General features: G+C 36.8%; 1 protein-coding gene across 9 annotated transcripts in view; it reads right to left on the bottom strand.

Annotated features, from left to right (window-relative positions):
* The window catches only part of CDH19 (cadherin 19), a 115,421-nt gene extending 102,314 nt beyond the window's left edge, over positions 1-13,107 (bottom strand). For 2 of the 9 annotated variants that reach the window (XM_080578682.1, XM_080578687.1), the window contains exons 1-2: positions 12,968-13,101; positions 310-415 (exon numbers count right to left, since the gene is read on the bottom strand). The gene's annotated coding sequence lies outside the window, so the exon portion shown is untranslated. Of the gene's footprint in view, positions 1-309; positions 416-12,967 lie in introns of those variants that run through there. The other 7 variants (XM_080578684.1, XM_080578688.1, XM_080578679.1 and 4 more) reach the window with 5 other exon arrangements.
* Positions 13,108-16,171: the final 3,064 nt, after the last annotated feature.

Raw genomic sequence — 16,171 nt, 5'->3', positions numbered from 1 at the left:
TTAACTCCATTTAACTTTGAACATCTGATTTAGGAGTTGGCAGGCTCTTAGGTTCCTTGCTGAGTGTTGAATCATCTTCTGACAGGTGAACATACCTAGAGACAAGGCCCTATTTTAGGTGCTTAAGCAAGATATATAAAGTTAGACATTGAGTTAGGTCTGTATGTGGTAGTGCCTCATCGAATTTCCCTGTTACCTTTCCCAGACTATCATAGCTACAGCAGCCCAATTCCTTGTTGTGCAGCTATACAAGAAATTGAGATGAGTTAATAGCTTGCTGCCTCCAAAAGGAAGAAGGCAATATCTTACTCCCCAGCTTCAGCTGCTTCCACACTTTTGCCTGTACAGCTCATCCCAACCTTGAGTCATCCCAAGTCTTCCTGTCTGTGCAGTAGACCAATTCAAGTAATTAAATCTGGAAAAAAAAAAAAAAAAAGACAAGAAAGGTTTGACTAGATGGACTTAGAACCTATGATTCTATGAAAAGCAAATAATTTTCTGTTGTTACAGCAAAATGAATGTGTTTATCTTCCCCTTCCTTTCACAGACTGACAGGCATTTAACTGCAAGAGCAGACATGTCAGAGGGGACATGAGAGAAGGGGTGGGACTGCAGAGAGAGGAAAGCTAGTATGAATTGTGGATGCAGGAGTTGAAGAGGAGAGCAGGAAGAACAGGGGAAGAAGAAGAGGGATATACCTCACACCCCTGCAGCAGCAGAGAGCAGTTAGGATGTATCTGTTGTCTCATAAAGCTGCATCTCTAGAAGCTATTAACTTTTTTTAGATGTCAAAGCCCATGACTGTTTTCTCTCATTTTTAGTTTTTTTTATTATGAGGTAATTTTGGTTAAATAGATATACAGTTAATACATCAGATTTTATATTTAAGTTCTTATTTCCCAGTTTTTAAAACACTTATTTAACAGCAGAAGGAAGTCTGAATGATGCTTATGTTTAATTACTAATTCCAAAGAGCAACACTTAAATATTTTCAAAGCCTCTACAAATTAATTGCATTTACTTATTTTCTTTGGAAAAAAAAATAAAAAAAATTAGTTTAGTTGCGTTACCAGGGTTAGAGACTACAGAGTGTAGTTAAAATACTAAATCCTAACCCAATGAGACCAGCACAGACAGCCTATTGCAAACATATTTCAATAAAATAGAAATAGAAAAGGAAAAAAAAATTAACTGTTTTTTTTTCTGCCTAAACACGCTTCCCTTCCCTGTATGAGATTTGCTTTGCTCATTTCCCCTGTGACTCTAAAAGCTAACCAGAAAGAAATTGAGGGCTTTGCTTCGCTTCCCTTTTTTGAAGTGTAAACTCAAGCTTTATCTTTGATCTCAGCATAGTCACAGCTGGAGACATCTCATTAGCATTAATTAGATCCTTCAGGTGGAGCTAGCTGTATCATGTGATGTTCTGGGTTCAAAATCAAAAACTCAGTTGTGTGCTGCTATTGCAATCATTCTGTGACTTTGCAAAGGAGTTGGCTTAAGCATGGAAAGCTTTAGTTAACATCACAGTGAAAAGAAATCAAAAGTTAAGGTAGGTAGAGGACTAATCCTGAAACTGTCCTCAACTCTGAGAGCAGCTGTGGGCATCAACAGGACACTGCAATAGCCAATGATCACTAGATACCTTCACCAATCGTCCTTAATCCTGAACAAAGTCTAATTCCAGAAGAAACTTGTCTTTGCAAATGCAAAGTCACTTTGATGAAGTTCCCAAACAATCACAGAATCACAGAATCACAGAATTGTAGGGGTTGGAAGGGACCTCGAAAGATCATCGGGTCCAACCCCCCTGCCAAAACAGGTTACTTAGAGCAGGCTGCCCAGGTAGGCATCCAGACGGGCCTTGAATATCTCCAGAGGAGACTCCACAACCTCCCTGGGCAGCCTGTTCCAGTGCTCCATCACCCTCACGGTGAAGAAGTTCTTTTGCATGTTGGTGCGGAACTTCCTGTGCTCCACTTTGTGGCCATTACCCCTTGTCCTGTCCCTACAGATCACTGAAAAGAGGTTGGCCAAATCCCTCTGTCTCCCACACTTTGGGTATTTATAAACATTGATGAGATCCCCTCTCAGTCTTCTTTTCTCCAGGCTGAACAGACCCAGGTCTCTCAGCCTATCTTCGTAGGGAAGATGCTCCAGGCCCCGTATTATCTTTGTGGTCCTCCGCTGGACTCTTTCCAGGAGATCCCTGTCTTTTTTGTACCGGGGAGCCCAGAACTGGACACAGAACTCCAGGTGAGGCCTGACCAGGGCAGAGTAGAGGGGGAGGATCACCTCCCTTGACCTGCTGGCCACGCTCCTTTTTATGCACGCCAGGATCCCCTTGGCCCTCTTGGCCACCAGGGCACACTGCTGGCTCATGGTCAACCTGTTGTCCACCAGGACCCCCAGGTCCTTCTCCTCAGAGCTCCTCTCCAGCAGGTCGTCCCCCAGCCTGTACTGATACGTGCGCTTGTTCCTTCCCAGGTGGAGGACTCTACACTTGCTCTTATTAAACCTCATTTGGTTTCTTCCTGCCCATCTCTCCAGCCGGTCCAGGTCTCGCTGAATGGCAGCACAGCCTTCTGGTGTGTCAGCCACTCCTCCCAGCTTTGTGTCATCAGTGTACTTGCTGAGGGCAGACACTATTCCCTCATCAAGGTCATCGATGAAGATGTTGAACAAGACCGGACCCAGCACCGACCCCTGGGGAACACCGCTAGTCACAGGTCTCCAGCTGGACTCTGTGCCGCCGATCACCACCCTCTGAGCTCAGCCAGTCAGCCAGTTCTCAGCCCACCTTACTGTCCACTCCTCTATCCCACACTTTAGCAGCTTTGCTAGCAGGATGTCATGGGAGACAGTATTGAAAGCCTTGCTAAAGTCAAGGTAGATGACATCCACTGCTCTCCCCCCATCTACCCAGCTGGTGATACCATCATAGAAGGCAACGAGGTCGGTGGAGCACGACTTCCCCTTGGTGAATCCATGCTGATACTCTTCATAAGATTCTTCTCTTCCAATTGCTTGGAGATGACATCCAGAACAAGCTGATCCAACACCTTTCCAGGGACAGAGGTGAGACTGACTGGCCTGTAGTTTCCCGCATCCTCCTTCTTCCAAACAATGCTAGTTCTAATGATAGTTTTCCTAATGCTTCCTCTGAAATGAGCTGTTACAACCACTGCAGTAATTTTACATGTGTTATGGAAGAGATACTAGACTTTATAAGTATCTTGTGATCTAAGTTAGACAAGGATCAATGAACTGCAGATTAAAATGTTTCAAAATGTTGGAGCCAAGTGGAATTTTCAGTCAAACAAAATAATTTTTTTACAAAATTGCTAGTATATTTAAAGCATATTTTATTCTGCAAAGTCCTTTCAAAAACTAGGTAATATGTTCCTAGCATCGAATACAGGCAGTAAGCTCTTTCCTATTACTTCCTTTTGTTGCATAAGTTGAAGGATAAAATCTGTGTACAATGGGAAGTGGATGTCAGGCAGTTCATTGTTTATGGTTTTAACTGATTTAGTTATGCAGTTAGAAAAGTAGGTCTATGGGAATATAGCTGAGAAAACACATTCCTGCTGTGAAATATTGTTATGAATATTTGATGAAAACATAAAATGTGCCTGCATGTCTACAGATCATTCTTCAAATTTCAAGAGGTGAATCAAAATCTAGCTTTCTAGCTTTTGAAAGGAACTGATACATGTAGGTGCCAGATTTTGAATCTGAACATTTTCTACCATTAAGGGTCTAGGAGTAAATTGAAAATTGGAGCATGGCTCATATAAAAGATAATAAAACCATACAATGAGATACAAGGAAATGAGAATAAAGGAAAGTATAAATGAGTTCAAGAGATTGCTAGGATACAATTGTTTCTCAACAAGGGAAAGATTGATGGATATGATGAAAAGGGGAGAAGTTGAAATGTGGGAATAAGATAAACCTAGAAAAAAAAAATACACATGCTGAGCTGCATGAGCACTTTATATTTCAAAAGTGTCTCATGTTCACTAACCTCTGATAGAATATCAGTTTGATTTGATCTTACTGCAGGGTACACTGTGGCAGACTTTTGCCAGAGCTGCCCATTGCTTCAATGAGAGTTGTTGGATAGAAAGTGCAATGCTGTCTTTAAGTATTTCCCTTGAAATATGATACCTATTGTGTGTATTGCATATTATTTTTATATAACACTCTTGAGCCTTAGAGAAAGCTACATGCGACCAAATTTAGTTGAGGCAGTCCTAGGTTTCTGTATGCTATTTCAGGGGATATTTTCTCTTTTACTTTTTACAGGAAGATTCATGTGGGTTGGTTTTCATTTTGGCAGTCAAATTGTCTATGATGTAGCAACCTGTTTGTTAAGTCATATCATCACCCTGATAAAACAGTGTTTCTCAGCTCGTTTTCACCATCTGTGTACAGATGTGACATCTGTTCTTCAATTAGTTCAATGAGTTCGCAACTTGGCCTAAAAATAATAAACGAAATAAGAAAAAATGATGCAAAACACTTCTTGCTGCCCACCGAGAATAGGTGAATGGTACAAGTGTACACAGTTTGCTCTTTTTCTTCTCACTTCCTTCCCTTTTCGAAAGGCAACAAGCACAGGTAGATCCTCCATCTTCCTTCAGTAGGGTCCACTCTAAGTGAGTGTTTTCTACTCTGGTGGGAGCAAAGAGAGTTCAGAATTTCTATATCAAGCTATGAAGTTAGTAATCTTAATATATAATGCTAAAAAGCAAAGTTTTTCTTTTGCTTTTTGAAATATTATTTGTTTCCTAAGGTCATTTTCCCGTAGTTTTCAACTAGAACAGCAGCAGTCCCATGCTGCTGTTACCACTTATGTGTAATTCTATAAACTACATTATCTGGTTTCAATTGGCGTGTATTCTGTAAGAGTATCCATACACTTCTAAACTCGTTGACTTCTTACACTTTTCAATTACAGAAGTAACAGAGGTCACAGCTAAAATCAAGACCAAAACCTGGCAAAGAAAAAAAATTGTTTGTCTGTGTCTCTGCTTTTTCACTTGATTTCTTCTGCTTTATCTATATCCAGACCCAGACTCATTCTTCATATTATTTGCATAAATTAGTATCTGAACCTGGGAAAGTCAAAGAGCATTTTTGTTTTGTTGTTATTGATTGTTTGTTTGTTTTAACATAAGTGTGTCAAGGTTTGTAAATCATCCCAGCCTTCTGAACCGATTCACTCTGGCTATCCTATGAACTCTGTTTTCTGAAAGAAATTTATATATGATTTGTGAGTTCCATCTGGAAACACAGAGAGGAAAATTATCCTCTCGGGTTGGACTTGCATTCACCCAGTACTGAGCACTGTGGCTGTGATCCAGCAAAGCATTTAAGGTTAGTTTTATCCTTAAGCATAATCCCATCGGAGTAAGTGGCATGTTCCACATGCTTAAATTTAAACTCACAGTTGAGTGCTTTGCTGGATCGCAGCCAGTGACCACAGTGCTCAATACCTTATAGGACTGAACTCCCTCTTGTCTTTGACACTGGCCTAAGGCAAGATATATATGTATGTTCTTTATATTCAGGAGGTTAAATACAGTATTATTCTCAAGATTACTTCATATTCCATTCAATAATACATTCTCCTGTTTCTTAAAACTCTTGCCAGTTGTACTGAAAGAGAGGACATTACAATTCCAAAAGAATCTCACTAAGCCTGTCACTCTTCTTTCTTTTTTTGATCATGATGAATTTTATAACTCAAGAGATTTAGGTCAAGCTGGTGTTCTGAATGAAGGTAATTTGTTAACACACTTTTAAATCCCTGCCATATTCTGCTGACAAAGTCTACCTTAATACGCAACACATTCAACACATCTGCAGTGCCAGTGTACATTTTAAATGAAAATGCATTTTACAGTTTGGACTACCTCGAGCCATTTGGATCTGACTGAATGTCAAGTGCTTCAGGCAGCCAAAGTTAAATACTTCTGTACCTGAACAAGTTTGTTTAAAACTGGTTTGGATAGTGAGTCCTACTATTCCTCTTGAAATATGGATATGTCTTGAATATTTTCACATCAGAAAATACAATCCACTGTAGAAACAATGGTTAAGGTTTGTTGAGATGTGTTATTGACTTTGTAAGATATTTAGCATGTGGAACATTCATATCTGTAAGATTTATGAATTTAATTAATAAGGAGAAAACTGTTACAAGCTTGCACAAAGTGTTATTCTATTATTTTTCAAATGTACGTCAAAAGTACCCAGTGAACTGTCTCTATCAGATAGAAACAACTCTAACGTCTGTAAATGAAATGAAATTATTACTGCATATATATATATATTTAATTGGCTTTATCAGAGTATTTAAAGGTAATCTCAAATCAGTCTACTGTGAGTAACTTCAGCTGTAAATGTGGATTCATTTGAGATGTTTTTCTCCTCCTTCTTCTTTGTTTATATCCCTTAAATATCCTTGTCAAATTTAAAGTCCATATTCTTTATCTAAATATCAGCCAATCAGACTTTTTATCTGCACAGACTAATGATACATTCCAAGTATTATTTACTTGATTACAAAGCCTGGTTTGATGGGATACAATCACTTTTCTGTTCTCAATTACCCACTGAATGGTGACATTACTCAGAATTCCATTTAGATGATGCAAATGACATAATTGGCTTGTCTTCTGCCATGGCAATAACTGAACTCAAATGTCAAGGCAAACTTAGTAAACAAAATCTTTCTTTTACATAACTGATATTATAGTACAGGAAGTTTAAGAATATTGGCTATGGAAACTTTCACTTAAATTTCATAGGCGTACAAATCCATGCTCATTTTATACACTGACATTTCAGTATTTTGTATTCTAAGCAGAAAGAAGAGAAAAAGGTGTAAAGTGTAAATAAAAATACACTTACTTAAAAACAAAGCACAATGATTTTGTTTTGATTTCTATGCCTTTATTCAAAGTTTGGGCAAACTTAAATGAAACTAATTTTTTTTTTCTTTATTCAACAGCTGCTCATAGTTTTTCTTTTTTTCCCTATTTATACCTTCAATAAAAACCTGAGTCAAACAAGCTATGAATTAGGGCTATGAAAAGAGGCTGTGGAGTTTCCTCCTCTGGAGATACTCAAAACCTGCCTGGAGGCCATCCTGTGCAATGTGCTCCAGGTGATCCTGCTTGACAGGGGGTTTGGACTAGATGATCTTCAGAGGTCCCTTCCAACATCAACTATTCTGTGATTCTGTTATTAATATAGTATTGGTAAAAATGACCATAATATTTTTTTTCACATCACATTTTTATCACTGTGATATGGGTTACGTGAGTATATCCATAATAATAATAATAATAATAATAATAATAATAATAATAATAATAAATCCTTAAACACAGAAAAGAAACTATAGTTGGATTTTCAGCAGCTTTAATAATAATTTCATGAATATTAGGACGCTACTTGTCACATCTTTTGATTACTCATTTCATTTTTGAGACTATTCTATTTGAGACTATTCTATTTTGAAACTATTCATATTTTTTGGTAAATAAGTAGTATATACCAAATTAAATGATGATTACACCATTTAACGATCCAATGTACCAGAGATCACCCGACATATATTACAAACCCAGAATCTTAGAAGAGTTCCAGTCAGCAGTCTGGCAAATCTGGATAAGCTTAAACACCAAACATGCAAGCATTTATGGCTTTAGAATTTTATTCCTTCTTGTTAATCATAGAATCATAGAATGGCCTGGGTTGGAAGGGACCTCAAAGATCATCTATTTCCAACTCCCCTGCCATAGGCAGGGATGCCACCCACTAGATCAGGTTACTCATCTTACCTGGTCTTGAAAACCTCCAGGGATGGTTTTTAAACCCACAGCCTCTCTGGATAACCTGTTCCAGTGCCTCACCACCCTTGCAGTGAAGAATTTCCTCCTATCCTCTAATGTAAATCTCCCCTCTTTTAGTTTAAAACCATTTCCCCTCCTTCCGTCAATATCCGGTTGAGCAAAGAGTTGCTCTCTGTCTTTTTTATAAGCCCCCTTCAAGTACTGAAATATTGCAATGAGGTCACCCCAGAACCTTCTCTTGTTGTTCTTACATAGAACAGTTTAGTACAGATCTGTTTGGATTATTGCATTGGAACAGTGTGTGAAGTGATAAGACTAATATTTTAACAATAGAATTTACACTCTTTTCAGAAAATAGAAGTACTCTTCAGCCTGATAATACTGTGGAATTATATAATTTTTTGCCGCTAAGTTGTGAAGAAAATATTTCTAATAGTTTTCATAAAACTAAACTTTGCCTTCCTTAAAAGATTACTTCCTGAATAATCCCCATTGCAAAACGCTTTATCCGTTATCATCTTGTCTATACCTGTCCTGGGTATTCAAAAGCTTGACATCTCACTGGTCAGTCTAATGTAGTGACTGTTTTTCTATTTTCAGACAGAAACTTCATGAATTTTATGAAAAAAATAAAATAAAACAAAATAAAAAATAAAATAAAATAACATAACATAAATAAAATAAAATAAAATAAAATAAAATAAAATAAAATATAAAATAAAATAAAATGTTGATTACAGTTGTTTAGCTTTTAGCCTGAAGAGAGAGATGCTTGGACAAAACTGTTGACTCAAAAATGAAAGCTTGCAAGAATGAAACAAGGAGAGGTATTACTATATCTTTCTTTCCCTTCTGATATCACATCAAATTCAAGCAGTACTGCTTTGTGTGAGTTAAATACTGCTAAAATTAAGCATACACACACTTGCATATAGACACAAATTTACTCTCGCTGTTTAAAGAAATCAAACAAAACCAGTATTCCTTAAATGTTACTTTATATTACATTATGAAAATGCTGTTCATTGACTAAGCAAAACGTATTCCAAGCCAATAAAGGAGACTTTTAAAGCAATCTGGTATGTTGCTAGGCCTGCTAGTTTCCTTGGAAAAGTTACTAAGCTCTATTAAATCTAAATCATTTAGGTCTTCTGTGCTTCTTGCAGTCTGTCACATTACTTCCACAGAGACTATGTGGTTAAAGAATGAATTGGTAAGGTTTGATTATGATACAGAGGAGGAAAGAGGAATATGGAAACTTCCACAAAAATCATTTCTAATACAGAAATGTGATTTTATGGTCAACTTAAATTGAGTTCTAAAAGATATCAGGCATCAGTTAGGATTTTTTAATTACTATTTTATTTTCTAAATATATGAAAGGCCAATGATCATGTCACTTTATTTCAATGTTGTTTAAATATGGGAAGATATCACACAAGGTCTATAGACTGTTTGTATAAACAATTTTGTCATTTCTCTTTTGCAGCATACAAACAGGGTTATAGCTGTGGAAGAATGGAATAAGGAAGATATTGGATTTTTACAGCTCTACTCTGCATTGGTGCAGCCTCACCTCTAGTACCATGTGCAGTTTGGGGTACCACAATAAAAAAAAAAGTCATAAAACTATTAGATGGTGTCCTAAGGAGGACTATGAAGATGGTGAAAGATCTGGAGGGGATGATGTATGAGGAGTGGCTGAGGTCCCTTGGTTTGCTCAGCCCCGAGCAGAGCAGGCTGAGGGGAGGCCTCATGGCGGCCTGCAGCTCCCTCACGGGCAGGCGCTGAGCTCTGCTCTCTGGGGACAGCGACAGGACCCGAGGGAGCGGCATGGAGCTGGGACAGGGGAGGGTCAGGCTGGGTGCTGGGGAAAGGTTCTTCACCCAAAGGGTGGCGGGCACTGAGACAGGCTCCCTAGGGCAGTGGTCACAGCACTGAGCTGCCAGAGTTCAAGAAGTATTTGGGCAACACTCAGACACATGGTCTGATTTTTGGGTGGTCATATTTGGAGCCAGGAGTTAGATTCAATGATCCTTGTGGGTCCCTTCCAACTCAGGATATTCTAATGTTTGGTGGACTTGTAGCAAAGGTTTGAAGAGTTTTCTGTTTGAGTAAATTTTGATATAATTCTACTTCTGGGAGAGTTATAATTAAAACTTTAATCAAATTGCCAGCAAGAACATATATTGTATTCCTTGTTATCTACCTCAGAAGTAGATATACTGGTGCACTTCTGTAAATGTAGTAAATCATATTGATAAAATACCAGGTTTCACTTTACTAACTTCTCCTATTAGGAACTAACCGTCAGGGTCCAACCTGAAGTTTATTCTGTTTATGTTATGTTATGTTATGTTATGTTATGTTATGTTATGTTATGTTATGTTATGTTATGTTAGAGTTGAATTTAATGAAATTAAATTCAGTCTGATCTTAACTGAGAGTTTTCCATGTGTTTAATCTAGTTTGATTATACTTGGCTTTAAAGTAGAATACAGTGTACAAGATTTGATTTGCAGTAAATCGTTCAAACAATTTAATGTAAGTACTCAATTGTAAAGTTGGAAAAATACATTTAATATTTTAAAATACTGCATACATTTGACATATTTCAATATCTCCTTTATAGATGCATTAGAATATTAACTGTGTGCTTGCATTTTTGAAAATATGTTTTTATTACCAGGAAGAAACAAAAGAAAACAAAACAATAAACCCGATCCGTACACAAATTTCCATAATGGGCTCTATTTTGCAAGTACACTGAATAGGAAAGAAATAGACCTCCTATCTATTCCAATTCTTGGCATGAATGCCTCTTCATTTGTGGATCATGGACCTGACAGATTGGAAAGGCAATGATTTCTTTCTCTTTTGGTGTCTCACATCTCTTTATCGCTAGGAAAATAGACGAAAGGTTCAGACTAGTATATACAGTCATCAGACTGAACTCTATTGATAGATGTGTTTTTCTTCTGGAGGAAGAGTGGGATTATCTCATATCTGCTGTGTGTAGTTACTGAATGTGTTGTTCATAAATTTCCTTGTAGGATTGGTTGTACAATTTTTGTATACAGTACTACACTAAAGCTTCTAGACAGATAAGCTTTACAGAGGTGCAAACAACCCATCCTGTACTTTAACAAATTGATAAAAGGGAATGTGGGACTTTCATTAAATCCCTGAAGGGGAGCAAAGAATGACTAGTTGTGGCTAGCATACACCTCATAAGCAAGTAAACAGAGCGATCTAACTGAAGAATAAGCACAGCTAGGCAGGTAGTGTGAAGAAAGCCACTTGTAAAGGAAAATGCAACTCACTTTGCTTCCATGATAGGGATAACACTGGCTTCAGCATATGGAAAACCAGCTATTAGACTGTGAATTGAACAGTGTTGCTCATCTTGTGAGACTTGCAATTCCATAACACAGTCCAAAAGGAAAACATGCAAAAAAGCCCTCCCCACCCCACAGCTGTTTGTACAGGAACACTTAGTACTTCACAGAGGCCGTAAAGTTTTCTATGTTGTTGATGCTGAATTCCCATGGTCATAATGCTCTTTAGGACATCATAAGCAATTACTGTGTTGAGATGCACTTTGCACTGCCATTGTGAGAGGAACGAGTTAAATGCAATCCAGATTCATAAAAATCTTCAGAACTCTAAGCTCTGTGGATAAAAATGTGATTCCACAGTAGGAGTGGGAAAGAACAAACATAGTTACTGATTATTCTTCCTAGCTGCCTTCATGATCTCTTCCTGGGGAAAAGAACTAAGAGGATTTTTTACTCCCATCTTTTATATTTAATAACACGAGCCTTTCTGCAGCAGTTTGGGATAGGAAGGGTAATTGGACCAGGCTTTCTGCCATATAATGACCCAAAACCAGCATTTGAAAGCAATTAATAGCAATTGAATAAATAGAAACTTTCAGAACTTTTAAATAACTTTTTAATAACTTTTTCTAAGAACTTTTCCTTAATAACTTTTTTTTTTTTTTTTAAGTAATATATATATATATATGGTACCAGCTGTGAGAATGTTTAAACAAAAAATTTCATAAGGCTGTGGAATCTGTGTATCCTTACGGTTGAAGGCTGCCACTTCTGATAAAGAGGATCAGTTGCAATCTGTGCCGAAATTAGTGTAAAATGTCCTCAGTAAGTCGTGGCTCAATCTCAGTGAGTCACACTTTATTACTCAGCACTTTTTGGTTCAGAAGTAAAGAATAGGATTGATCAAGGTCTAAGGTTTATGATTTTCTTCAAAAGCTCTTCTAGTTTTGCTGGAGCTAGATTAGAGCCTGGTAGAAGATATCACAACCTTTTTTGATTCCTACTTTCTTCTATTCCCTCTATTTTGATTCCTGCTATTCTTCTGAAATAATCATGAATTTTCTCATTTAATATTTACCATACTGTTGTCAGTGTGGACTATAATACTTATGTTTCTCCATAATTAGGTTCTGACGTAACTCTGAGCTAAAAAAGAAATTTTGCAGTTCTTACACAAGCTCTTGAACTTTTCACAGTCAGGATGAGAAGGTTTCAAAATCGGGTATTGAAAAACAGAGGGAGCCAAAATTTATAATTGAAAGATAATGATGGAGGCATTCATCTGTGACATGTATGTGTGTTTTCAATTAGTTGTAAATGTTCTTTAAACTATTCAATATATGAGACAGGTTAGTTTGGAAAACCCACACACCCTTTCAAACAATGAAGACAGTCTTTAGGACAACCTGGACTATTTGAAACTGAGGAAAATGCAAGAGCAAATAAAAGTGAGAGGAGGAAAACTTGGAGTATGCTAGCTATTATGGTGAAGAAACAGTAAGGTACATTGAAAAACAGTTCATTTCCAGTTATCAACCCTACCTTCTGAATCTGCACAGTACTTTCTCAAAAGTGCAGGACACCTTTACATGTAATGTGTTCTTGATCACCATTTATACCTGTATGACCCCATCCTACACATGAGGAAGTTAGGGTTGTGCTGCTCTCTCTTGAAACAGAGCATTCTAGGGGAGCAAAAAATAACTCCTAAAATTTAGAGAGTAGGAAATCAGATGAGCAAGTGAAAAATAAATGTCATACCTGTTCTCCTTGTAAAATCAGATGTGTCCTGCTGTCAAGGAATTCTTCTTAAATTCCTTTTCTATGTATGTCTGTATCTCAGCATTCACTCATTTTGTACATCATTTATCATTGCCAGCACAGAGCTACAACAGCATCTGTGGGATACGTAGCATGTTTTGGATGAAAACTCTCCCTGTTACCTTTAACAATGCCAATTGTTCTACATCCCCAGCCTTCTGCACTTGCAGATTGTGCTTAGAAACAACATTGCCAGCTGCAGTGAGAAAGGGTTTTGAATAAGTATTACGCAGAGAGTAAGTATAGTTCTATATATAATCTTTACATGAATTTGTATTTTAAACTGTGGGTAATATTGGGAAGTCTTAATATTCTTTACTTTGAGTGTCTAAATTAGAAGCCTACTTTATTAACTAAGAGATGGTGTCTAAGTAAACAATATTATTGTTCTAAACTCCAGTAGAAAGTGTTAGGTATTTCTGATTCAAGATATTGCTGCACTAAGTGGCCAAGTTTGAATTCAGATTTGAGATCTCAGACCCAGGAGGCTCTCACATTGTAGATACACTGACATCAATTCTATCACACTGTACTTTGGTAGAAATATTTTTTTCCTTCAAAAGCTATCTACATAGTTTTGTGTCCCAATATGATAACTTCTTTGGTACAAACTATTCTATCTGCATCATTCAATCTTATGAAGTGTTGGGCATGAGGAAACTTCCTGATCCATGCAGAGGTCTGACTCATCTCTCAACATGCTGTCCAAACAAGCTGTCAGTGGCTACTGTGACAGCAAGAAAAACGGGTGAGATCTATAAAAAGGAGACTGCCTCAGGATCTCTGTGTTCTCTGTTTGGGAGTCACTTGCATTCAAAGCTAAGAAAGCACAGTAATTCCTTAATTTCTGTTCTGTACTTGACATTGGGAGTTTCTGGAGCTATCCATGGATAGGAAACATCTTTTGGCAGACAATGTCATGGAGGTGTGAGGAACTATTACTAAAATTAGATTCTTACAATCATACTGTCATCATATGCAATAAGAATGATACCCATCTAGATAATTCTAAACCCACAGAACAGAAATAGACTTGGTGACGTTTTACACAATTAACAAGTAGAATTTAAATCCAATTTCTTAATATAGTTATATACTTTCCCCCATATATATTATTTCTAGTTTTGTTGTAATTCACTAACCTCTTTTAATCCTACATGGACCTAATACTGTTCCATAATATACTGATTTTTGCATAGTAAAATAACATCTCTGACTTTATGGGTCTTGATATTAATAGAGAGAATAGGAGAGAATAAAGTTTCCTGTACATTCTCAGGCATTGCTATAATTTATGGCAGACAGAAACATGCTTTTTGGTGTGTGTGTGCCCTCTTACAAAAATGCTTTTCAGTGTTTCAATGTCTACAAATATAGTGACCAGAATTCTTTTACAATGCATTATTTCCAAATGAAAAGGACACTTTACTTGGTTTTAGTTTATACATGCAATTGATATTCCATAAGACTTATCTGTGGGAAGAAGAGGAGGGCATTTTAATTAAGTTGAAACTTCTGTTTTTCACTTCAGCAAAGAATGATCATTTAAATCCAGAAGTTCTTTCATGGGTTTATGGGCTTTTAGGTTCACTACAATGGGTGTATACCTTGAAAACATCTGCTGAATATATTTTGTATTACCTGTATGTGGAAAATAAATAATAAAAAAAATGTGCATGGTTCAGATCAGCACTTATTATGATGAGCACTTACTATGTAATTCCAATCTTTTGCCATTAGTGTTAATAAAAACAAGGAAAAAGTCTTTTGAGACATGATAACTACTTGTTTATCCACACTCCTTCTTGTTCTTTAATAATAGATTGGTTTATGGGTAACTCTAGCTTACTTCAGATATACAGTTCAATTTGCTTTTTAAAATTGCTACCTTTGGCTACAGCTCATAAAGAATATGGAATCTGGATTCACTCCCTGAGAGAATTCTCTTGGATATTTTTCCTGGAAGAATGTTTTAGAGGTTATGTTTTTTTTTTTCTTTTGCTCTTTTTTTTTTTCCCTGAATAGAGATAGAGGTAATTGTCATCCTTTCTTGGTTCTAACCTTCTAAACTTCAATTTGTCTGTTTAAGTGAAGCATACACACTTTACATTTATATTATGCATCACTCACCATTAAGATTTTTTTTCTTTTGTGACTATTCACTCATATATCTAAAACACATATATCTAAAACACATGTTGCAAGTAAAGCAACATGTCTTGTCTGTAACTACTATTAGAATGAAGGATGCACACAGAAAGGCATATCCTAGCTTTTAGAAGTTTGCAGAAAAAATGAACAAGATAAATTATGTTATACATTTTCTTTTCCAAGTTTAGAATAAATATACATAGGAATAACAGAAAAGTCAAAAATTCCAAGCAGCAATATTTAAAATTGGGTTTGGAAATAACATTTCTGAACCACAAGGTGTTACTGTCTCTGAAAGGAATTGTGATTGGTCTCCTTGAGCCTACAGTGGAACCATGTGGCTTTAATTGTTAAACCCCAGTTGACACATAAGCAAATGAAAATGTCTAACAAACTATTATATGAACAGAGAGCACCCATGCAAGCTTTCTGCAGATATAAGACAACCAATTCCTCTGTCTGTAATCCCCATTTCTTAGACTAATTGTGGACAAAAAATACATTTGAATGCTGCCTGTTGGCCTCAGTTTGACAGCATTTGTGCTTAAGTCCTGAATCTGTTTGAAAGCACATTATGACATCCAAACAACATGGGCTCAGTTAGTCAGTCTAATCAGACCTGTGATTTTACTTTTCCTCAAATTATAAACCTTGAGTGTGGTACAGAGTTGGTTGCTCAGGTTGACCTTCAGTTTCTGAAGTGCCTGCAGTCTAAGGGGCAGAGGGACTACACTGATGCTAACAAGTAAACACTTACGTACACATTAATTTATATTTGTTTCCCTTCTTATGCCTAGCCCCCAGCACCTTTAATCTATAAAGTTACAACAGGATTTACTGTGTTAGAAATCTTTTTTTCTTTTTATTTTATTTTTTCTTTTCAGAAGTGACAGACTCATTTCAGATTCTGAATTGGTTTAAAGTCCATTGCTTTGGAGAAGTTTGAGTGGTAAAAGGCAAATGCTAAAGGTTTTCATTGGAGAGCTTCCCTGT

The sequence above is a fragment of the Anser brachyrhynchus genome (assembly GCF_964034855.1).
Source record: "Anser brachyrhynchus genome assembly, chromosome: 2".
Lineage (NCBI taxonomy): Eukaryota > Metazoa > Chordata > Aves > Anseriformes > Anatidae > Anser > Anser brachyrhynchus.
The sequence above is the reverse complement of the archived record's forward strand: the minus strand, read 5'-3'. Positions and strand labels throughout refer to the sequence as shown.